At 38.5% G+C, this 25180-nt stretch overlaps 1 long non-coding RNA gene across 4 annotated transcripts in view; it reads left to right on the plus strand.

The window, feature by feature from the left end:
* The window catches only part of LOC106025857 (uncharacterized), a 100300-nt gene that overhangs the window by 25366 nt on the left and 49754 nt on the right, over positions 1-25180 (plus strand). The window contains exons 2-9 of one of the 4 annotated variants that reach the window (XR_010050202.1): positions 1218-2060; positions 2468-2538; positions 3176-3273; positions 4170-4304; positions 4454-4550; positions 5825-5992; positions 7645-7746; positions 14469-14673. This is a non-coding gene — a long non-coding RNA (uncharacterized LOC106025857). Of the gene's footprint in view, positions 1-1217; positions 2539-2568; positions 2828-3175; positions 3274-4169; positions 4305-4453; positions 4551-5824; positions 5993-7595; positions 7747-14468; positions 14674-18609; positions 18684-25180 lie in introns of those variants that run through there. The other 3 variants (XR_010050204.1, XR_001199436.3, XR_010050203.1) reach the window with 3 other exon arrangements.

Genomic DNA, 25180 nt, shown 5'->3' on the forward strand with positions numbered 1-25180 from the left:
CAGGCTACGAGCAGGGTAGGATTCAGAGGAGTGGGAGGCAGTTCCGGGGAGTTCTTGGGCATTCCAGGCCCCTCTCCCAGCTTCTGGTAGCTTCCTGGTGTCCCTTAGCTTGTGGATGCATCACTCCAGCCTCTGTCCTCACCCTCACACAACTTTGTCTTTGTGTGTATCTACCTTTACATCCAAGTGGGGATTTGGATTCCCCTTTTCATAAAGGAGCAGATTCCCCTTCGTGCAATTGTACAAGTCACATTGGATTAGGGCCTGATTCTGCTAATTTCCTTCTAATTTGATTGCTTGTGTCAAGATCCTAATTCAAAATAAAGCCATATTGTGAAGTACTGAAGGTTAAGGTTGAAATGTACATTTTTGGAGTACATAGTTTAATGGAGAAAATGCTTATTAGTCAAGAGTAATATTTTGTAGAATCTTTTTCTGGCACCAAAGATATGTTAACTAGGTTTCATATATAGGAACATCACGGTTTGTAAGAAGGTCAATGATTTTTCCTACAATGTCGAGGCTGCAGATTTGATGTTCTGTGAGCCTGACCCACAGAACATAGTATTAATTCTGCTCAGCTTCTGGTTTTGTGTGGACTGAAAAGTAGAAATCCTGCCCTGAGAAAATATTGGTAATACCATGTGGTATTCAATACCTTAATTTTATTGAGAGTTTTCATGTCTTCCATTTCAATCTTAGTTTCCAAAACTTTTTAAAGAATTTGCTATCATCGATAATGTTTTAATGTTTAAGTATGATATTGCTGGTGGGGAGATGTTATAGGTTTGGAATTCAATGATAGCTAGCATTTATTAAACAAACATGAGTTGATGAAACAGAAAAAAGAATGAAGCCCTTCCCTTGACCCTTTGACAGCAGGTGGGGGTGGGACCTGACTGATAGTTTCATGTCTCTCCCTAGTCTGCTGAAGGGTGGTCTGGGTGACCCTTCCTCAAAGTCACCTGATTTTGGTGGCCACCCTATGGGACTTGGTAGCGCTTGCAGCTCTGACAGGACCCGTGAGCTGGCTGACAGCTTCAGTGCCCTTCTCTTACTCTAGGCAGCTTCAGGTCCTGCTGCTGTGTCTTTGAGGAGTGGCTGGAAAACCATGCTCAATGGACCAAATGTCCCCCAAGTTTCCAAGCCCTAAGTGGGCTGGAGATTTCCTTGAAAGGGGCTACTGGGGTGATTTCAGCCCAGTTATTTTTTTGTAGAAACAGGAAGCCCTGAAGAGCTCCAGAGACTGGTGCAGCAGCAAAAATGTCAGAAGCAAACCACGGGGAGCCCCGGGGGGACAGTGGAAACTATGAGAAGAGCTCCAGGAAATTCCTCAGGGGACTGACGGTCCTGGGTGCTGGGAATCCCAAAAGGTTGATTGATAGCCTCCAAGACCTATAACACTCAGCCTGGAACACGAAGAGCTAAGAGGCATGGCACTCAGAGCTCAGAGCTGTAACACTGAGGACTGAGAGCTGCTGCCTCTTAAAGCCTGAAGCTGCTGATAGCAAGCAAGCCACGCTTCGCCAATTCATGATTTCTATCTGAATACAGCAAGAAGATCCCTCAACTGATTGAAGACACCAGAAAGATAAGATCTTAATATTTACTTCTCAAACTATTCCTGCTTTACATATGAAACAGCTAAGGTTGTGATTTCTATGATTTTTGAAAGTCACTCACTAAGAGAGACTAGAATCAAACTTGGGCCGATTCTAAAATCCTGGGGTCATGCTACAGAATACAGCATCAGAAACAGTTTCAACAACCTGAGATTAACCAGGAATTTGTCTCTTGGTTCTTTGTTTCCAAATATGTATCTTGTAAAACGAGTAACTAGAAATTATCTGAAATATTTGTTGAATATAACAACTATATTGTACTTGACTGCTCTGTATATCTTCTAGGGAAGGCATTAGAGAAGAGTAGAGGAGATAGGGAGGAAGTGGGGGAAAAGTTGGAGGAAGGAACCCAGAGAGGTGAACCACGTCATCTGCTGAGTTTCCGGCCTGCACAAGACTGTACCTGCTCCCCTGATCCTCTGATGCTTGAACAGATAGGTGGGACTGAAGGACTCTTCTGCTCACAAGTGGGCAGAGGGCTCTGAAAGTGCCAGGAGTTTTTCCCTGAGAGCTGGTTAGAGAAGGTTAGAATGTTTAGGACTTGGGGAAAAGCCAGTATTATATGGGCAACCCTTTGTATTATGTGTTCCGCATTAGTAGCTACAACCAGCCATGTACTAAGCAGATTTGAAAAAAGTTGTGTGTGTACTAAACGTACTGATGTTATTTTGTCATTACTAAGTAATATAGTAAAACAACTATTTATATCACATCTATATTGCATTAGGTTTTATAAACAGCAGAGAGATTATTTAATATGCACAGGAGGGTACGCAAGGATCACATGCAAATGCTATACCATTTTATTTAAGAAACCTGAGCATTTGACGATTTTGACATTTCAGAGGTGGAGTGAAACTGAAACCAGTCCTTTGAGGAGACCGAGGGACAACTCTGTTGGAGAAACTCTTTTTAGGTATCGTCATTTTATTATAAAATAATTACTTTTTCTTTGGACCCTGCTTGGCCTCCTCCAGGTTATTTGATGCAGTATACTCAGTGCTGAGGGATGACCTAGTCTCTACTTAGCTGCTATCTGCACCTGGTTCAGTCTCTGTTGGTTTGGGATAAAGGAAGACTCAGCTGCCTCCCATAACAAGTGTTCATCCGTGTGTCTGGTAATGAGGCAAAACAAAACAAAATTTCCTGATTCAAGCTCTGGAGAAAGTGGAACAGTGAAGCTAGACTTAATAAATTATCCTCTGGTAAGCTTTGGCTTCTGAGTATGCCTCGGGCTTTATCCTGGAAATAGGCCACCTCAGGCACACACAGGGGTTCGTGAAGAAATTATTCCTGCCGTCAGTCACATTTTGTATTTGGAAATTCTCCATTTCAAAAAGCGTCAGTTTCCAAAATGTCTGTGGCTTTCTTCACTGCCTTTGCAACCCTGTGGCTCTTTTGCTTTCTATTCTGTTCTGTGAAGGTAATTTACTCTCTTTCTCCTTGTTCCATGACTGTGTGTAAACACTGAGGGCTCTGGCATGTTTTTGGGATGGTCTCGAGGTGTATAAACAAACCCACCAAGGTCTTTGAAGCTCATTTGTTTCCTCTAGGAATGTGCTGATGCGCCCACAGCTGCTTGCTGTGCAGGAGAATAAAAGTGGTGCCCTGATGACTAAGTTGGATGGTGAATAGAGGCTTCTGACACCAGGTACTGGCTGCCCAGCAAGGCACGTGTTTGTTTCATGGCAGCAGACAGCTGCTCCGTACGCCAATAGCAAGGCTGAGAAATGGCCTGATGCAAACATAGCCCAATCCTGACAGCACCCCAGCTCTGCTTCCCAGCGAAAGCCTGGAGCACAGCCCTTTCTCTCTGCTGACCCTGCATAACACTCACAAAGCCACCCTGTTAGTCCTGGACTTCCCACAGATACACATAGAACAGAGAGAGCATAACACACATTAAAAACAGAGCGAGCTGCCTAAGGGACAATATTGAAATATGCTCACTTATCTAGAGTCTGATCTTGTTTTATTCAGTTTCTTGGTAGTGTGAATGCAATAGCAAGAGATATTTTTAGTTTGTGGGCAACACATAGTGAAATAGTCCCTGGTCTTTAGATTTCCTGGTCTGATTCTTAAACCACGAAGCAAATTGACCATGAAGCAAATAAACCATGAAGGAAGACAAGTAACATATGTATGGAGTGGACAGGAGAGGGGCAACCCCATGGCTGTGCCGATCAGGGAGCACTTTATGGATGAGCGTTGGTACACTGTCCCTGAACAGAAACTGTGTGCTCTTCTTCCTGTCCTAGTGGCCCCTGGGTGCTCATACGTACGTTGGCAGAGGGAAATTTCATCATAGCAACAACCAGATAATGTGGCAGAACAGAGTATTCCTTATCATTTGTCATCTCTATATTCTTAGTTTGGAAAATATCTCTGTATTCTGCAAGGCTACTAGAAAAGGGCTACTCATTTATGTTGGGATACCTACAAGGAAATTTTGGGGGTTATTGGGTAAAGGGTGTTAAATACTTATAAAGTGCAATCAATATTCAATAAGAAGTGTGAAATTTTAAGATTATTTTGTTATTTTTACAGTGTGAATTTACATTAATTCACATCGAAAAAAAAAAAAAACAGAGAAAAGATGAGGCTCTAAATGTTCAAGTTACTGTCCCCTCATACCTCTGAACTCAATCTACTGGAGCAGTTGGCTATTATGAGTGTTACTAGGTAAGAAAAATTACCTCCAGTTTTTCTTGGGGAAATGGTATTTAGAGCAGCATATGTTTACCATTACTGGTAATTCATTCTAAAAATCTGTAAAATAGAAATAATCTCAAGAGATTGATACTCATAAGGTGACATTCTCTTTTCTTTAGAAAATAAGAGTTTGAACAGCCAAAGAGCCACATTGTACCACAGAGGACAAAAAAGCAACATGAAATGTTGGGACAGAGGAGCCTTTGACAGAGAAGGGTGAGTGGGAATATTGGCAACGTGTTTCTTGTTTTCTCTGCCTGTCTCCTAATCCTCCCTCACCTCCCTGGCTCTCTCCCTCTCCTCCTCCTCTCCTTCCTCTCTTACATTATTCCTTTTGCCCTATGTGAGGGCTTCTCTCTTAAGAGTTTACACATGGAATCTCAAAAGTAATCATTTGTAAGTTCTCCATACCCTGAAAAGAACAAACATTTTGATCCTTTCATTCTCTAAGTGAAGTTTCTAAGAATCTGACTAGGTTTTGGACTCACTGAATTGGAAATACCAAATATTGGAAAATCACTTGTGTGTGTAAAGTTGTAGAGAGCAGTTTCCTAACCACAAGTCTTTGGCACACATTATTTAATTCAGTTTGCTCAGGGCATGGGCGGGACAGGCACACTGATGTCACATTGGGAAATAACTGCTTTGATGAACCCAGGACCGATGAGTATTCTCATTGGGACTCTACTAACAGACTGCAGATCATAATTAAGTGCTTAATTAAAAAGCTAATAAGATACAAAGGAATAAACTTCAGAGACTTTTCAGAGATTGATTCATCATAAATTCCTGCAGGACTAGCTACTAAGTTTACAAAACTGTTACCAAAGGTTCCGGACTTGGCAGTTGCCTTAGGGGAGAAGAGCTGACTGGGTACTTTTTATACCCTACCAGAGATAAGAATTTGCCATTGCTATTCATCATATTTCTCAAAAGGTCAGTTAAATAGAAGGAATTATGAGAAGTAAACCACGAGGTAGTTTTTATGAAGTTGTCAAAATAAGGAAGGGAATTTTTTTTCTAGTAAGTGAAGCAAGTTTTAATCTGATCTGTGCATAAGTAAGAAAGTCAGTCATGAGAAATCTAAATGAATGACTCAGATAAATAGCAAACCAAAAGTATCCAATCATGCACAGCAGTGTATAATTCAACTCCAAGGTTTCACTTCTTGTTTTGAGATGATCAGACTTCTTGAAAAAAACGTGAAGGCCAGATGTATCAATGGGGAGAAAAGTTTCCCCCTGTGGGGGAAAGTTTTTGTAGGAAGGGAGGTTGATACCATTGTTTCTAGCACTTTGCATGTCTGATCTTATACACTTTTTTAGTAACTATGAAGTTGATGTAATTATCCCCATATTTCAGGTGTTTACCAACAGAGAAGCTAAGTAAATTTTGTAAAGTCTTACAGACAATGAGTGACTTCAGAGAGCCCCAACCCATTCTGATTCCAGGTTTCAAAACCCATCTTTCTTTCTATTCTCCTTGTCTAGATGAACATCTATGGCACCCATTAAGGGGAAACGGAACCCCAGTGGAGTTGCCCAGCAGATCAATGAATGAATGCAGGGAATCTCACTGCTGGGTCACAGACACAGCATATTAATTCTACTCTCCTACCTTTAAATCAATCCAGTCCCTCGTAACAAATTCTCTTTAGGGTGAGTACTTGTTTATCTGGTCTCTGGAATTTGCCTGGGCAAACTCTGATTCCATCCTCTTTCTCTGACCTTTTTTAGCATTTTTATCTTGATTTTCTATCTTATACCTATTTGTCTTCCTGGCTTCTTCTGTTCACATCTCTCTGGTTTCTCTTGTATGTATCCCTTACCCAGGATTCCATGACTTCAGAGTCTGCCGCTCACTTCTCCCCGTGGGATCTGTGGGCCAGGCCTGCTTCTGTGGGGTCTCTGTCACAGGATGAGAACAAATAGAGGGGGCTGGGGATTTAGCTCAGCTGCATAAGCACCTGCCTTGCAAGCAGGCAGTCGTGAGTTCAATCCTTGGTACCGATAAAAAAGAAAAAGACAAAAAAAAAAAAAGAAAGAGAACATACAAAGAAGTATAGTCAGCAGTACCTGTATTTGGATACTTTTCTTAAATGTTCTTAATCCATTGCTTTGAATGCCATCAAAAATATTTATAGTATTTTTGTAAATTAGTAAGTTTAGTTCACCAGTTGGTCATTTGGTGAATTAATTCTTTTATTAATGCTTGCCTAAGAGCAGGGCAATAATGACTGAAAGGAGCTTGGTGTCCTTTCATTGGTTATCCTTTTGCTTCCTGGAGGTAGTTGTGAAATTCTTCAAACTCTAGAGACAATATGGCAGGGATATGAGACACGGATAATCATTCTTTTGGGGCGTCTTGCAAGGGGTAGGTAGAACTTCCTACAACCAAGCAAGGTCTCAGTAGTCTTGGTTGGAATGAGGTCTTCTTGTTAACTTGGTTTCAATTTGCTAACATTAATATGTGTATTTCAATATTTTGCATATTTCTAAGAAATCTTTTAATTGTTCCTTTACAATTTAACATTAACCACAAGTAAAATCAAGATAATTCAATGTACAAAACATCTAATCTCTTGCATTTTTCCTTCTGAAAAATCTCAATTCTTGTCCAGTTTTATATACTGAAACTTTCTGCAAATTGCTGGCCACTTCTCAGTTTCTGAGTTTTTTGTTAGAAACCAAAATGTCAGCATTTCATCTTTGATAGGATTCTTGGCTAATTCTTTGTTTATATCAGATGCTTTTAAAATTAAATTTTAAGTTTTAACTTAATGAGAATTCAATTTAATTTTAATTGTAAATGAACCTTAATTAAAATTTGAATTTTATTTTACATTTTAAGTTAAATTAAAAATCACTTGCTAAAAATGTAAATTAAGGCTAACATGTGACTTGAGGAATTGGTGAAATGCTAGCTAAATGTGCTCTTATTTTAAATTTTAGAAAGAATAATTGCATTATAAATCATCTGTAAAAATCAAAAGTCACATACTGAATGCCAAATTTTTGATGGAAAAAGTATTTCATAATGGGCATATTCAGTGAATTTATGACTTGTTAAGCTATGATTTGAATAAAAAAGTATTCTCAAATGTCTCAAGTATTTGGAGGTGGGGCTTTTGGAACATGGTTGGGTGTTGGAAGCACTGTACTCATTAATCTATTGATTAGTTCATAAACTGAACGTGCTGTTAGATGATGGAGTTAGGGGTCCATCTGGAGGAGGTCTGTCACTGGAGCTGTGCCTTCACAGGGTTATGTCTCTTTCTCTGGTCCTTCCACGCCCACCCGCCCGCCCCCAGCCTCCTGACAGCCAGGGGTAGAGCAGCTTTCATCTGCCATGCCCTTCTGCCTGCTGTTTCTGCATCAATGCCAGTTGACCATGGACTGAAACCTCTGAAACTGTGAGTCAAAATAAACCTTTCCTCTTTTAAATTTTTGTGTCAGATACTTTACCCTCACAGCAAAAAAGTTGACTCATATAGCTACTATTTAAATGTCCTATTAGGGATTTTTAGGTAGCAAACCAAGCTTATTTGGCCAGGATAAAACAGAATATATTTGATGATGTGTCATTAAGTAAACATTTTTAGGATGGTTAACAAGTACAGTATGTAAATTTAGGTCATCTTCAAATTGTTTTTCCTAAGAACAGATTTTTAGTGACTCAATCTGCCTTTTTTTTTTTTAAGGGACTATGCTGTCAAAAATAACTCCAAATAATTGGGTGTACTTATGCATGTCTGTAACCCCAGCACTCTGAGAACTGAACATTCAACCCTGCCTAGGCAATTTAGAAACTTAGTGATGTCTTATCTTAAATAAAAAACGAGAATAAAGGGATGGGAATGTAATTCAGTATGAAGGTCCTGGGCTCAACTCTCAGTACCAGTAAAAACAAGAAACAAAAATACAGAAGAAGGGGCCCGGGATTTAGTTCAGTGATATAAGGGCCTGCCTGGCAAGTGTGAGGTCATAGGTTTGATTCCTAGTACAAAAAAAACAAAAAACAAACAACCAACCAAGAAGGTTGGCATATTTATTCTAAATAGATGGTGAGCCCCCACCATCTTAGATGCTCTAAATAGCTGGCTTCATTTGTTCCAAACAACTTACTAAATTAAATATAATTTTATAGAGGAAGGAGCAGAATCTTAAGAGGTTACTGATGTAAGTGGCCCAAAGGAAGCAAAGTCAAGATTGGGTGTCATGGGCCAGGCTGCCTACCATGGTTCCTAAACTGTGAAGTGCAGGGAAAAATTACTCACCCTTGCCCTAAATCTCTAATGAATGAGATAAGGAAAGAGTCTGAGCACTACGCTGTACATTGCAGCATCTGTTACAAAAAATCAGGTGGGTGAAAATGTTACTCAGGGCATAGGCATGGCATTAGTGGTGCGACAGGTGATGGGTCAGATCAGCGCATCCAACTGGCAGGAGGGTAAGATGTTGTATCAGTCCAGTGCTACAGCTCCTCATTCAGCAGCCTAATGATCTCTGCTGCTTGTGACTGTTCCCCATGTTTCCCATGAGGCCATTGGTTCTTTGAGATATTAAGCAAGGCAGCATAGAGCTGGTTGCTTTCTGTAATGTCAGCTCTACAGAGCCAACGAGGAAAGTGAAAGCATCTCAAGTAATCTTGAACTAGAACTCAGGGCATGTACTCAAGTCTAGTTCAAGGCATTTAGCTGTAGGGCTCATCAGAGCAAGAGGGATGCATTTAGGGTGGTTTTGACTGGCTTCTGGCAAGCTATTGTTTGAGAAAATTTGGAGGATGTTTGTGCGTCGATACACTGCACGAACCCTATTAATATCAGCTAGCAAATACTTCTACTCTCTTTCCTGTCACTTTCTGTGACTGTCATGACCTGTGCTCATAGTAATTATCCTGAATTTCTACACTCCAGTAGAGACCTGCAGAGATTGCCATAAGCTTGATCAGCAGATGGGCAGGAGTGGTTTCCCTTTCCCACAGTAACCCTGGGAAGAACAGGGCTTGAAAGGAAGGAAGGGGACATTGGAATGGTTTCCTTTCATTTTTGCTTGGGTTGATATGATATCTATCAGATGATCTATCTCTTCCAATTCCTTCTCAGAATGAATGTTAATTGCTGAGATAACAAGGGTTTTTTTTTTTTCATATATTATTGAGCTTTTAAAAACTTTCCAGTTCCAGTGGTCATTGATTTATTCACAAATTTGCACAGCCATCACCATTTTAATAACATTTTCACAGCCCTGAAAGAAGCCTTGTTCCTATTAGCAATCATTCCCTTCCCCCTCTTCCTAAGCCTTTGACAGTCTACTCTTTAACATTGTACATTTCTGCTTGTTGTTTCTAATCTACTGTTTCTACAGGTTTGTCACTCTTGGAAATTTCATTGAAATGGGATACACAATATATGGACCTTTGTTTTTGCCTTTTTTCACTTAGCATAACGTTTTCAATATGCACCCACATTGCCGCTAGTGTCAGTATTTCATTCATTTGTAAAGGAGAGGAAGAGCCCACTGCAGAGCACACTACACTTATTTATCCATTCTTCAGTTGATGGACATTTCAGTTGTTATCATTTTTTGGCTGTTCATGGGACTTCTTTTGTATGCTCACTGGCCATTTGCATGTCTTTTTAGAAGAAATGTCTATTCAAACCTCTGCCAATTTTCAAACTGGGTTATTTTTCTTTTTATTACTGATTTTCAAGAGTTCCTTAAATATTCTGCATGCATTTTCCCTATCATATTTGCAAATGTCTTTTCCTCTGTCGATTGACTCTCCATTGTAATTAAGTAATGAGGCAAGAGCTAATTATTTCCTGAGAAGGAAATTTGCATCATTTGTACAAAGACATAAGAGAACTCTTCATGCATAAGGTGATAGCTGAGTTAGGACTTGAAGTAAATGACAAAAATAGAGTAAGGCTCAAAACCACTAAAATAAAAATACACATTGTAATATGTGTGGTAAGCACAAATTGATTAGAGTTGTGACTAAACCGACTTTTTACGACTTCAATTAAACCCAAGATTACAGAATTACATATCAGAGCTGAAAATTTGAGATTTAAGCCATTAGTGGCTTACCTGTTGTCCTCTGACTACCTCCAGATTCTGGATCCTGTCTTCATCACTGGCTTTTCTAGCTGACAGACCATCTGCATCTGGGCAGTGAATTCCTCTCTCTCTCTCTCTCTCTCTCTCTCTCTCTCTCTCTCTGTGTGTGTGTGTGTGTGTCTCTCTGTCTCTGTCTCTGTTCTTGTCTCTCACTTTTTCTCTCTCCCTCCTTCCCCATAAACCTTAATGCCTTTGTCAATCAGGACATAGCATTAATCATGTCTGTAGTCTTACTCAAAACTGACCTTCAACTTAAAGTTTCTTCACTCAACTTTGCATGGTCTTTGTGTAGTTATCATTCCAACAAGCTGAAGTTTTCTTCACAAATAAATGCCAAAGGATACCTGTGTTCTGTATTTCTATTTGTGGATCTATGATTACCTTCTGTTTCTGAGGACATGCTTTATCCTACTACCTAGAGGCAAATTAAAGAACAGTAATGTTTTTCTTGCTTCCAATATTGATTAGTGCTCTAGAAGCATGATTTTTGGTTTATATACCACTAGGAAATAAGGATAAGCAATAGAAATCACATTTTCCAGGACTTATTGGGAATAGCAGGTCTAGGAATTGGCAAAATTGGCAACTCACTTTTCTCTGGAAAATTTAGAGTTCATATGCATACAAAATATACCATTGTAGTGAAAAGAGGGCCATGAAAACTCTTCCTAAAAACACACACCCACTTGCACAAACACACACACACACGTGCACACACACACAGATCAAAAGCAAACTGCAATTCTAAGGACGTCACTGTGATTCCTAACGATTACATATGGTACACAGAGAAATAAGAAAATAAATTAATGCCATGTAAAGAAAGTGAATTTTTGAAATATTTAGAAATTAACAAAGTTAGTAGTCTGTAAAATAAAAACTACAGAATGCTACGGTTATTCGCTATAAGTCAGGAAACAAGACATAATTGCCCATGAGGAGAAAGAAGAAAGCATCTTGGTTCACTGCAGGCCGGTGATTTGTCATACAGTTACACCAGCAACACTAAATTAGGAAACTGTCTTCCTTACACAAGAACAAGAAACAAGGAGAAAGAAAATATCCTGAAATATCCTGATATCTCTTTGTCAACCTAAGACATAATAGAAGAGTGTGAGGAAAGAGCTTTTAACTGACTTGGGATTGTTTTATTGTGCTCAAAATTTCTTGGGTGAACAAAGGAAGTCAATATAAACAATGAAGATTTCAAATATATGAAGCAAATGGAAAATAATACCTGACACTAAGCACTGGACAGATCCACACTGAGATCCTTCTGAATGCTTACCTTCTTTGAGAAATCCACAGCCAACAGTAGGACACTGTATTGGTACTATTTAATCAATAAAATATTATATGATACATTTTTATGCCCTGACCCTATGCTACTTCTATACCCAAAAGGAGAAGTCCCTCAAGGGTAATTTGTTCATGTGTAGTATCATTATTTTATTGTAGAACAAGAGACAGTTCCTGAAGTATGGAGATTAACTTTTGATTAGAATTACTTAGGAAAATTTTGGCTGCTGTGGGGCATTAGTTTTAGTTACTAGGTTGCTATGCATAGCGTCTCCAAAAGATAATAGGAACTAATAAATGTGATGTCCTAGCACGGGATTATTTCCCCAGTGTAGACCTCAAGGACACATTGTGGGATGACAGTTGAGCTTATGGCATAACATAATAGAACTCTTCATTGTATGTAAACCTTCTTTAAAATTACAGTTAGGTTTTGAATTACACCATTGTTTCTGGGATCTTTCACTCCACATTACAGAGTCTTAGAGTGTTTATTTCATATAACACCAGAGGTGGTTTAAAGCAGGGTTGCTGTGGTAGCATGGATCTATGTTGTACCTCAGCCCATTTATAAGGATTATTAGAGAAACCAGCAGAGAAATTTTCCTCTTAAATCTCATTCATCAGAAGATGATCGCGTGACCTCATCAAACCCAAAAAGGGTGAAAAGCAGTTTTCACTTCCAAAATCATTTGTCTAAAATCATAAGGCAGAATAATTAAATAAAATTGTAGTACAATGAAACAATGAGGCAATCACCCCGGAAAGATGTAATAAGCTACCAGTCTGTGTTCCAGGAAGGGTGAGGATAAAATAAAATCTTTGTACTGTATTACCTCTTATGCTTTTGAAATTCTGAATCTTATGCACACATTTATTCACAAACACAATTAAATAATAAAATTAAAACCCGGAGGTACCATTAGTGCAAAATAAAACAGAACCAATACTAGAAGACAAGCTACAGCATTTACAGTATCATATTTCAAAAGTAAAGAGTCTGGGTTTAATGACAAAATTCTTCCTTTTAGTTGGCCCGTATTAAATTTCAGTGTTGACTTCTACTCCTACTGTAGCTGGCTGGATGACGGTTAAGAAGAGCCAGAAGGGGCTGGGGGTGCTGCACTTGTCCAGCACACATGAGGCACCAGGAGGATCCCCAAGGGTGAAGGGGAGGGCTTCGTGAGGGGGGTGAGGCGGTGAGGAGGCCCAGTGACTGAAAGACGCCTGAGAGCTATGGCTGAGGATCGGGGTGCACTTCATGGGGATAACTAAGTTTGATGAGATTCCCTTTTAGCATGCACCATGATCATATTTATGAATAGTTGTGTCTTCCCTTTGTACGCACCTGTAATTATCACCATTAGTGATTTAACTTTAATAAATTACCATCTTTCCAGACTGATTCCTAAATTTTGCCCTCTGTGTTACCATGCACCCTTAACACACTGTGTCACCATGCACTCTGAACACAGCAGGCAAGCTCCTCTGTGGGTTTGAAAGCACGGGTGTTTCTTCTCTGCAAATGTAAAACTGAGGGACCAAATCTTTGGCTTAGTGGACAGAGACATTTTAGGTAATCAAAACTCATGAATGACTTGGCTAAGTTATTAATCATCAAAAGGAGATATTTTCTATGGCCAGAAAGATAGAAACAGGTTATTTTATTTAAAATGTAAAAATTATAGAAAGAGGAGGTAGTGAAGTACCAAAGATTGGAACCCCTAAAGTAGATATATACATTCTTTGTATATCATCTAGGTAAATTACACAAATGTTAAGAAGATACTTCAGTAGCACAATTAACCTTAAAAATTATTCATCCAGATTTCTTTATTTCATAGATGAGATTACTGTGGTTCAGTGATGTAAACTAGAAGAGGTCATAAATTAGTTAGGAGACTCTTAGGAAAATAATTTCCTAATATTAAGCATCATTGAATAACAGTCACTTGAAGACAAAGACTTTCTCATAAAGAGAAGTAAATATTAAAAATAATATAAATCATTAGTAGAGGAAAATCATTAATTTAAATCATGGAACTAATTCCTAAGCTACTAAAAATTACCAAAATCATCCCTTCATATTAATGAGAGAGTAAAATTGACACTCAGATTATGCATTGTCCTATTCATGCATGGAAAGCCAGTCAGTGTTGAACCGTGGATATTTACTTATTTAAATATAAATGCAAAACATAAATAAAAATAGCCCAATCTCAAAAGTACAAAAGTAACTAGTAAAATTCTGCTATCCACTGTTGACTTTCTGCCTGTGGCCTACCAAGGGCAAATTCAAGTGGTAACATTTTAGATACAGGATTAAAGTCAAACTAATTTTTAAAAAATTATTTATTTCCTACACTCAGCTTTCTATACCTTGATGGGCAAGAACTAAAATTCTTTCAGTGAAATAAAATTATAATATCCAATCTACCCATCAAAGCTGAGACTTTATAACCTGAAAATTACATATTTTACTTTTTTCTGCCAGTGACTTTAAGAGCTTCTTTTTCTCAATGTATTCTTCCAAAAGAGGGGTTTGAAAACGTTATATCTGCCTCTGTTGGTTAAGGAGCATTTTTGTTTTCTTCCTCTAATTGGATAATAAACAAAATACTCAGTATGATCTACTCATCCAACAAGGTGACTGAAAAATCTAACCAGGAAGCTAACATATTTGATCCCTTTTGTCATTTCTGCATCTCCCCAGAATGACCTCTTGCCTGAAAATGTCACCCAGAAAGGCAATCCCGTTCCTGTCGTTGCTCTGTGTTCCCCGTCAGTGTGCTGGGCAGACAGCAGCTGTGACCGAGGCTGAAAACGTCATTCCTCCCTCCTGGAAAAGGCACCCTGTCCATTTTGCTGCTGTGAACATAACATGTTTCCTTATCATGTATGAATAAAATTGAGCTCTCTATGATGAGTCATTATTCTAAGGAGATATCTGGAAATCATGGACTTTAACTGTGCTCCCATATTCTCAAAAGATATTAGAAAATAAACAAAGAGTAAAGAGCCAAAGCATTCTACAGGATTAGTAGTTGGCTAACCTACTATTCTTTCTCCCTTTCTATCCGTTAGTCATCTCCTTCCCTCCCTCCTTCCCTGTCTTTCTCCTTCCCCTTCCTTCTCTCCATCCCTTCCTTTTTTCCCCCTTTTCTTTCCTCTTAGAAACTGGTTCCAGAATATCTGTAATTTAATGAGTTTTTAATGTCAAGACATGCTCGGGCAACCTCTCAAATGCTTAAAAGGATTAACATGGAGAACAGGCTTATAGCTTGCTGAAATATTTTAAAAGAGTAAATTCTATGGAACAAATGATCAAAAAGTTTTAAAATGAAATGTTTTGCTTAACTAAAGACTGATATCAACTGGACTAACTCTTTAAGGAGAAGGGCCATCTTCACGCCGTTCAGTCCCCAACAGTGGTGAATTACAGTTTTTGCTGTGTAGGTATGGTTTATTTCATTCTATCTTGATACCATTTATGAAAACAGTAGTTACAAAAGCATAAACATAATTTAGATCCAGTCTGGCTATTATATTAAAAAATGAGAATCAGGAAAGCAAATTAAACATATTTTAATTGCCAAAAATGACATATATTGATTGTGTACAACATATTATTTTAAAATATGGATACATTATGGTGTGACTAAGTCAAACTAGCTGACATATCATCAAATACTTTCTTCCTTTTTTTGGTGGGGGGAGTGGTTTATCAGGAATCAAACTCAGGACCTCGCACTTGCGAGGCAGGCACTGCACTGCTGAGCTGTACCCCTGGCCCCTCAAATACTTTCTGTGGTGAGACTACTTAAAAGCTATCCTTAGAAATTTTCACCATTACAGTACACATAACCACGGTGAGGTACAGTAGGGCTCTTGCACTTACTTTGCTTCACTGAAATTCTGTATCCTTTTTCTAACATCTCCCCAAGCTCTTCCACTTCTTACTGTTGACCCAGGCAGTGATAACAGCCATTCTATTCTCGCTTCTGAGATCAAATTTTTGGACTCCTCTTTTAAGTGAAAGCATCTATTGTTTGTCCTCTGTGCCTGGATTATTTCACTTAACAGAATGTTTCTCAGGCTCATTCTAAGATTTCCTTCTTTTTTGGAGGAAAATGGTGTCCTTTGTATACACAACCATTGTCGTACTCTTCCATCCATGGAGGGATACTTGTTTCTTGTGAAAATACTACAATGAATATGGAGTGCAAACATCTTGACGTAAGGCTTCATCTTCTTTGGATGTGTATCCAATAATGGGTTTGCTGGATCATGTGTAAATCCTATTTGTAATTTTTGAGAAAGCCTCATCTTGTTTTTCCTGACAGGTGTACTAAGTTTCATCCACTTCACCAGTGTGCAGAGGCCTCCTGTACTCTATATTATCACCAATCCTTGTTTTCTTTCTTCTTTTGTGACTCTAGCCATTCTAACAGGTGTAGAGTAATTATCATTGTAGTATTAATTTACATTTTTTGGATGGTTAGCATTTTTTCACATACCTGTTGGCCATTTATATACCTTCTTAATTTTTTTCTTTTTAAAATGTATTTCTTTTTACTTTATTTTTTATTTTTTTGGTACCGGGGATTGAGCTCACAACCTTGCACTTGCCAAGCAGGCACTTGTGTGGCTGATCTAAACTCCTAGCTCTTAAATTTATTTAATTTTTTTTTTTTGAGACAGTGTCTCACTATGTAGTTCTGGCTGATTTAGACTACTGCCTAGATGATGTGTATGTGGACAGGGGTGTATTTCATTCTAGACATCCTGGCCGCAGAGGCTCCTTGGAACATTGGTCAAAGTCCGCCCAGAGGCAGCGTGCTTCTTCCTCAGGGTCCCAGGTTTCTGGAGGACCCACTCACTACTCTCCAGTTACTCTTTGACTGGATGCTTTACTTTTTACACAAATTTCACAAAAGTAACATTCTTGATGGAGCAATTTTTCCAAATTATTTCTTCCCTTTGGCCCTATTCTAATAGCTGTTTTTTGGGGAGAGGGAGAGTATTTAAGTATTTATTTTATTGGTTCATGTTTGCAGTATATATTGATTATATTTGTTATGGCAAGTTGGTACATGTACATAGCACTTATTGATTCCTTTTAGACATCTTCCTCTCCACATTCTCCTGTCTGGACCTGGAGAAGTCCTTGCTTCATCTGCAAGGTCCATGACCAATGACCAAAGTGGTCAGCACAGTCGGTTTTCCTGGCCAACACACCAGATGCAACAGCAAGCAGAAACACAGAAAAGGACACCCAGGATTTGAAGGCAGATTTATGCATGTCAACAGGCAGTGATCAAGATCATTACCAGGATATCTGGCCCCAGTCTCTGGTGGTCTATGACTTTTATATGACACAACGCAGGAGGTACAAAGGCAAGACAGAAGAGCCTGGTAGATTTGATTGGCTAGCAGAGTGAATCACTAGTTACAACCATCTGTTCATGAAGCTTGGTACAATGGTGCAATCAGGTATCTTGTATGTTTGGTTAAGCACTTGTGGGTACAAGAGCCAAGACAGGACAAAGCCACAAGGCGGTTACAGAGCTAGGCAGTTTCAAAAGGACAAAATTTTAAAAAGAACAAATTCTCTTGTACACTTTTCCTTCTTCAAGATCATGTCATCTATTTTCATCTGGTTAGACCCTTTGTTACTGTTTTCATTATCACTATTTTTTTGCATTTATCTCATGTGTTTTTCTCCAATACTAAACTATGAGACCTAAGAAGGAATGTGCCATGAATGTGGAGTTAATCAGCTTGGCCACATGTCCCAGAGAAAGCCACTAAACCTCCCATAGCCCAATTTTCTCATCTATTGTAATACTTTCTAAGACAAAACGCTGAGCACTACAAGACTTAAGAAGAGAGCAGTAACTCCTGCTGTTGCCTCTGAAATAAGGAGACAAGATTCTCCTTTCTATGTAGATGAAAATTATATTTTATATAAATAGACTAGGTTATTACTGTCCCCAAGAAATACAAATATAATGTAAAAATACAGAATAATTCATTGACACTTATAAGCTAAATACTGAATTACATATATGAGCCATTAATATGCAAGTTACATGGAATGTTTAATTAATGTGCTAATACCCTCTATTTTAGCAAATAACTTGCAGGTGGATTGAATTCATGGGACTTTTTGACAATGGAACCACCAGGACCTGATTAAGATGCTCCTGGGATGATGTTTCCAGACAGACCACCCCTTCACATCAAAATCAAATATTGGCTGGTCCGATGGCAGTGGGTTATCAGAACTTATTAACATTAGTGTCACTAAAGTTGGTATACAACCCCCCTCATGCTAAATTTGACTGGCTTAAAAAAATCAAATATCAAGTTTCCTGCTTTTCTCTCTGTCGGTGCACTCTCTTCTTGGAACTGGCCTGCTCTTCTCTTGCAGTGTATAAATAAACTCTGGACTTTTCTGTACTTCTTGACTACTAGTAAATTCTTTTTATCAGCTGTGGCATTGGCTTCTCTTTTTACTACTTGTAGCAATGGCCTTGGATGGTATACTTCTGTTAAACAAACAGGAAAATATAAGCAAAGAATATGAATAGCCTGTACAATGCCAATGAACTCCAGATTTGTAAAAAGTTGTTCATCTCCACTAATGTTAAGAGAAATGGTAATTCAAACCACATCACTCTTGATTTCAAAACATGGGGCCTAGAGTTATTTGACACGCCTCCTTTCAGGAAGTGAAGTCCACATCATTTTGCCTTCAATCTGGGTTCTGTGACTTTCTGAACAACAGAACAGAGAGAAAGTGTTACAGTGTGTCGCTGAGCAGTTTCCAATTTCTGTTTCTTTGTTGTCAGCCTCAGCCACCATGCTGTGAGGAAACACAAGCCACTCAGCAAGTAGGCTCATGTTGAAAAGAACCACCAACCAGGTAACCTACCAGTCATGTGAGTGTGCTGTACTGTTCCCAAACTCAGGAGTGCTCCCCAGTGAGCACCACACAGAACAGGGAGGAGACGTACTCATTGGTCTTGCTGGAATTGAGTAACTCATTGGTTTGGGGCTGATTTCAGGTGGTCTTTTAAAATATAGCAACACATAACCATTGCCACCATTACTATATTTCGTTTCTCTTTTTTAACTTTGTTTTTTTAGTTATTAAGTTTACTGATACAATGTAGATATACATGATGATCACATTCATCAAAGAGAATTTGTACGTGTATGTGACATATCTTAGTTCCTTTATTTTCCCCATTCCCTTCTCTTCCCTTCAATACCTCTTCCCCTTCTTAATTACAAAGCTGTGTTTCCATTTTATCTTTCTTTTCTCATTTTTCTTTTCTCTTTCTTCCTTCCCCCCACCTCCCTCCCTAGTTCCCCTTTCCTTCTGAACAACTTCTTCCTGTTTCACAATGTCTTATTATACATTTTGGTTCTTATTTACATTTTTGGTTTCTTGCACCTGAGACAAAGTATGGTATTTACACATGTATGTCTGATTTATTTCACTTAAGAGTATTTTATTTAAGAATGGCAAAATTTTTACTAATTCCAGCAGCTTCTACAGAACAGCCAAGATGTTTAGAATGGGTCTTCCCTCCCAGAAGTGCCCCCTTGCCATTAAGTAGTGGTCATTTTGAGATGGTTCAGCGGCGGCAGAGACTTGTGAGAACCCTCTGGCCTTGTGATGCCATGTGGTACCACTGTTTGTGGGAATAATGAGTGTTTAAGATCAACTCTAAAACAGCAGTTCTCAGACATTTAATCTTAGGATCCCTTTACATTCTTAAAAAGTACTGGGGCATTAATACATGCAAAGGACTCAGAATGGTGCCTAGCCCATGGCAAGGATCCAACAAATATTCCCTAATAACAAAAAGGATAATAATATTGGTATTTGGAAGCTGGAAGGTGATTTGTTGTGCACCAAAGTAGACAAATTTGTGTAAATGACCTCATATACTTGGAGATTAATGAATTCAGATGGGACCATTTGGTATTCCAAGATATCCTTTAAATCAAAATGAAATATTTTTGTGGTAATTCTATAACCTCTACAGAATCAGCTGCCTGGAAAAGCTGCTCTCCATATTTATTTGTGCCACACACAAAGCTTTAATCAGTAAGTGATATTAAAATAACCCAAGTAATCAAAGGTAATTTTTGTCTGATTTTAATATGTGAAGTCCTGTGCTTGTGGATCAAATTGAAATGGATATCAAGTATTTACTAGTGATAGGAGAGGAGTAAAATGTGGGATGTAGTGAAGTAGTTGAATTGTCCTAATATTATTTAGTAGCTGTGATTATCTATTATGCATTGTCTTTATGATATTTAATAAATTCCTAGTCTTACTGAAATTGAGAATTGTAGAAAACTATATTATAGATATCTGCTTCTTTTGTTTTCTTTCTTACTTACTTATCTAGCTATTCAGTATCTGAACACCCTTCCTCTCTTTGTTTCCATGCTAGCCAACATCTGTACATCTGTCCTCTCTTTTAGTAATCCCCTAGCATGGGGACACTGTACAACTAAAGGATCCAATTACTACTTTCTTTAATACTATAAAAGTAGTCACCAAATCTTAGCATGCATCAGAGTTATATGGAAAAATTTATAGAAGTGGATAATATAATGGTTGTTAAAGTAGTTAGGTTTGGCAGTTATATAAGAGAACTGTAATTCCCAACCTGCTAGGTACCAAGTTTGTGTCCCCTAAATATCAAAGAATGAACTTCAAGGGACAATGGAGATTAAGAGAGGGAAAGATTTATTAAGGGAAAGCTCATGAAAAGAGGGGTCCTGAAAATGAGTTGCCACTGAAAGCTCTTTGTCCAGAATAATTTATACAGCAAAGTCACAACTGCCATCAACCTAGATGATTACAAATACAGCCACTTAGGTAATGCTGATTCAAGAGGGAAACAAATCACGTACAAGGGTATGTGGAAAGAACAAAGGCATTTTGGGGAAGAGACGGGTCCGGATGTTCTGGTCACTCACCCAGCCGGGCAACTGATGCCAGCTGAACCTACTGAACAAGGTGGTGCTAATTACAATATTATCTCAAGTTGCTGTTTATCCTATAAGGAGGCATGTAAGCTAGGTCATTGCATTTTTATCTTAGGCCTGGCCTTCTTCAGATGTAACTCCAACCACAATTCTGATGTCTTTATTTTTTCTGCTGACTTCCTTGAGAATCCAATCCCTCTCTGACTATATATTTATTTCTATCTAATTTAGCTGCTTATAATAGCAGGATAGTGGTCAAAGGGTACAAAGTGAGACAGAATAAATAGATGATGACTAAGGTGATGGATATGTTAATTAACTGGAGTCACTCACCCCACATTACACATATATATCATAAAATCAGTGTACCCCATAATTATTTGTAATTATAATTTTTCAAAAAACCTGCATGCTTTGTGGATACATAGATTTGGGTTTATTTCTAGGCTCTGATACTCATGAAAGTAATTTTCAGGCAGATTCTTGAACGTCTTTAAGGTCAATTATTTTTTAATCTGTAAATGGCAATAATAATAAAATACAGACTTTAGAGATTTTACATAAAGAAAATGAGATGTTCATAAAGTTCTTAGTACTTGTGACCCATAATAAATGTTTCAGAAATGCTCATATTAAAAAATGTCCTGAGAATTTCTTGATTGGTGGTTGAACTCTATTTCTGTAATAAATTCTTGAGCAATGCTATCTCCTAATGGGCCATGACTCAACACTATGACGATACCACCCTCTAGGCAATGTATCTTCAAAGTGGGTAACTGGTTGGGGGCACCATCTTAGCCCCCCCAGGCCATCTAGTCTTCTGCAGACTCAGATGAACCTGTCAAGTTGTAGGGAACACAATAAGCAAGTAGGTCAGCTTCTGTCAGTACCCCCAAGATGCTAACAAGTAGACATGTAGGATGAATGTTGAGGACCATTTTCTAAAAATCAGTGACTTCAATGTATTTTTGCAAAGAATATTCTCTCTCCCTTTTTTCTCAGACACCATCATAGGGCTAATAAACATTACATAAGAATTTCAAGACATTCTCGTAATAGGTTATCTACAATATTGAAATATTTCTGATTTTAGGGTTAATACGAACAATACTCAAAGTTCTTAAATTCAACACTGCTCATTCACTTACCCCCGTTACTTGGTGTCTCTGAATCTCTTTCCACAGGAATACAGTGGGAGTAATAGAAAAATCTACCCTATAGATATTTTGGAATATTAAAAGAAACAATAATATGTTTAGTACAATACCTGGTACATCCTAGGGACACAAACAACATTAGCACTCATCATTTACTTGTCTGAAATCTCTTCTCTTATTTGATCTTCTTTGAAATATTCTTAAAGTTGTATCTAAGTATATTCTCCATTACCTCTGCCTACAACACAGGTTTTTTGATTTCTTGTGTTTAAAGAAATTGTGTTCTGAGCAAAAAACTTTGGCTGTGGTGTAGAATGGAGTTGGAAGAATGACAGAGGACCCAGTGTTTGAATTTCTTGGAAAAGCTTTAACTGGGACGGAAGTCAGGAAACGCTACCAACACTATTTGTTAGGCCAGAATGGAAAGGACCAGGGGACCAGGAAAGGACTGTAAAGAGGTCCTGGCGGTTCCCAAGTCCAAGTTTTCATTAACAGTCATCAGGAATAGACAAGCTGATCACATCTCGGAACCTTTTGACTTGCACAAGACAAAGGAACTCAGAAAAAGACCACTTGAGTCCTTCGTCACCCTGGAGATGTCAGCAGGTTGCTTGGAGTGATTCTCAGGCTGATTATGGCTTGCATGTGTAAATCACCATCTGCCCACACAGTTTATCTCAGCCTTTTTAACAATATGGTTTTGAGTAAGCACACTGAGATGCTTTCAGGTAAGATAAATGGTAAAAGTAAATGATCCCATTATATTAAGGAGACATGCTAGGAAGAGTAACATTATTGAGCAGGTCCTAATGTATTTCATTCCTAAGGGAGCATTTCATGTATATTTTCATCATCAATTACAACTAATCTAAAGTAGCACTAGAGGTTGCCTCTCTTTCCCCTTTTTATAAAGTAATGCTGTTCTCATTTGCAATAGAACTGAGTGGCTACCTTGTGTTCAGCTTGCTTGATAAGGCAATTGCAAACCCAACTGAGGGGTCCAGGCCTGAGGAGTCCAGGCCACTACTGAAAAACAATGATGTTGCAAGACATCAAACACTTCCAAGACTACCAGGGAAGTTTACACAAGAGACAACAGAAGACTCTCCCCTCAACTACAGCTCAGCACTTTGTTTAACTCAGCAGGGTGTTTCTGTGTCCTCTCGTGGTCTATTCATCTTTCCCAGTTCCCTTATATTTCTCTAGAAACCTCAGAATAGAAACCTCAGATTATGTGTACACTTACACATAATCATATGCACCATATATCTCTAGCCTTTCATTAGTCTTTAGTCTTTACTAAAAACTATAAAAGGGGAATACATTAGATATTAGATCACTATTATAATTTTTAATAATATTTATTATCTGTCAATCAAGTACTAATAGTTCAGAAAACTAGCAATTTGACACGAAGCAGTTGCTTATGGGATTAATAAAGATTGCACAGGAAATACAGCTAAGTTTAAAAAATACTTGCTGTTTATTTATTGTAGTTTTTTCTATTATAATTTTCTCTAAACTAGAAACCCTACTTGGATGGGATCATGCCTATTTGTCCACCAAACTTATTATCACCATTTAAAACAGTGTCCAGTGTGTGATGAGAACTCAGTAAATTTTTTCAAAGGGAATGATCTCGTTGAGCAGTGCATGCCAAGCACTGAGTCAGGTCCCCATATGATGAAGCACTGGGGCTGAAAGTGGTCACAGTCTGTAAGGATCTATGGGAGTACAGATGAGGAGCACAGATGATAATATTACACAGGGAGTGAATTGGAAGCTGGGCCTGGAGCACTAAATAGACAAAATTAGAGAGTAGGCAAAGAAAAGAGGATTTTTAAAAATCATGGGGACTTGAGACTGTATTTGTGAACCATACGCGAAAACTGGCCAGGAATATGTAAAGGTGTGAAGTGAAGGCTTGAAAGGTGAACTGAGAGTGTAAATTTCATCCAGTAGACATCTGGGGAGAAGAAGCCAGCCCAGCCAGTGCAGGCCACCACCAGGACCTTCCCATGGGACTCAGCAGAGGCCAGGAGATGAAGCAGCTAGCCCCACCCCAACAAGCATGCTGGCTTCCATCACCTTCGGGGACCTGTAGCCAGCATGAGCCAGCAGAACAGCCAGCCACACCTTGGAGACACCATGAATGTCTAGAGAAACCTGCCCCACATCCCACCACCATCTTGGGAACTTGGGATAGGAAAAACCCAGGTGCCTGACCCGTCCTCTTACCCCTTGGATGGGTAGCCAATGTGGGAAGCACCTGGCATTCCTACAACCCACTTGCTTGAAGGAAACCGGGAAAACGTCAAGACAAAAGAACAAAAGGCAATCTGACCTCCAGCCCAAACAAAACAAGTTCAGAAGACTTGGAGATGGAAGTAAGTAGAATTTGCAGACCTGAAATGTCTGGGATGATGGCAACTGAAGTAAAGAAATTATTTCATGGGCTATAAAAGAAATCAGATCAGAAATAATATCTCAGGTGAAAGAAGAAATGGCAAAAATAATAAAAGGGTTGCTGAGCCAATCTAAAGAAGACATAGATTTTAAAAAAGAGAAACATAGAAGAATGAGGGAAACCTTGAATGAACAATGCAGAGAAGAATTGGGATGCATGAAATAGACTCAAGGAAATATCCAGGAAATTAAAAACTCCATTGGAAGCTGGCAAAACTGCTTGAAAGAAACTGAAGATAGACTTCTAGACTTTGAAGATAGGATGGCGGCTAGTGATCTTGAAAGGAAATATCTCTTAAAAATAACAAGGAACCAGGAAATAAAAATTCAATGACTGCAAGACACACAAAGATAAATAACTAGAGTAATAGGTCTAGATGTAAACATGGAAGAGCTCAGGAGTCACACATCTCAAGTTTCTGAAGTAAAGAAACAACTTCATGAGGCTATAAAAGAATTAGAACAGAAATACTATCTCAAGTAAAAGAAGAAATGAAAAACATAATAAAAAATTGCTAAGCACCTCTAAAGAAGACATAGATAAGAAAATAGAGGATCACAGGAAAATGAGGGAAATCTTGAATGAACAATATAAAAAAGATTTAGAATACATGAGACAGAGTCAAAGAAATATCCAGGAATTAAAAACTCCATTGGAAGGTGGCAAAACTGCTTGAAAGAAACTGAAGACAGACTTTCAGACCTTGAAGACAGGTTTGTAGCTTGCAATCACAAAAGGAAAGATCTCGTAGAAATAACAAGAAACCAGGAAATAAAAATTAAATGA

The sequence above is a fragment of the Cavia porcellus genome, unplaced genomic scaffold (genome assembly GCF_034190915.1).
Source record: "Cavia porcellus strain 051 isolate PalLab524CR breed Dunkin Hartley unplaced genomic scaffold, mCavPor4.1 scaffold_10, whole genome shotgun sequence".
Lineage (NCBI taxonomy): Eukaryota > Metazoa > Chordata > Mammalia > Rodentia > Caviidae > Cavia > Cavia porcellus.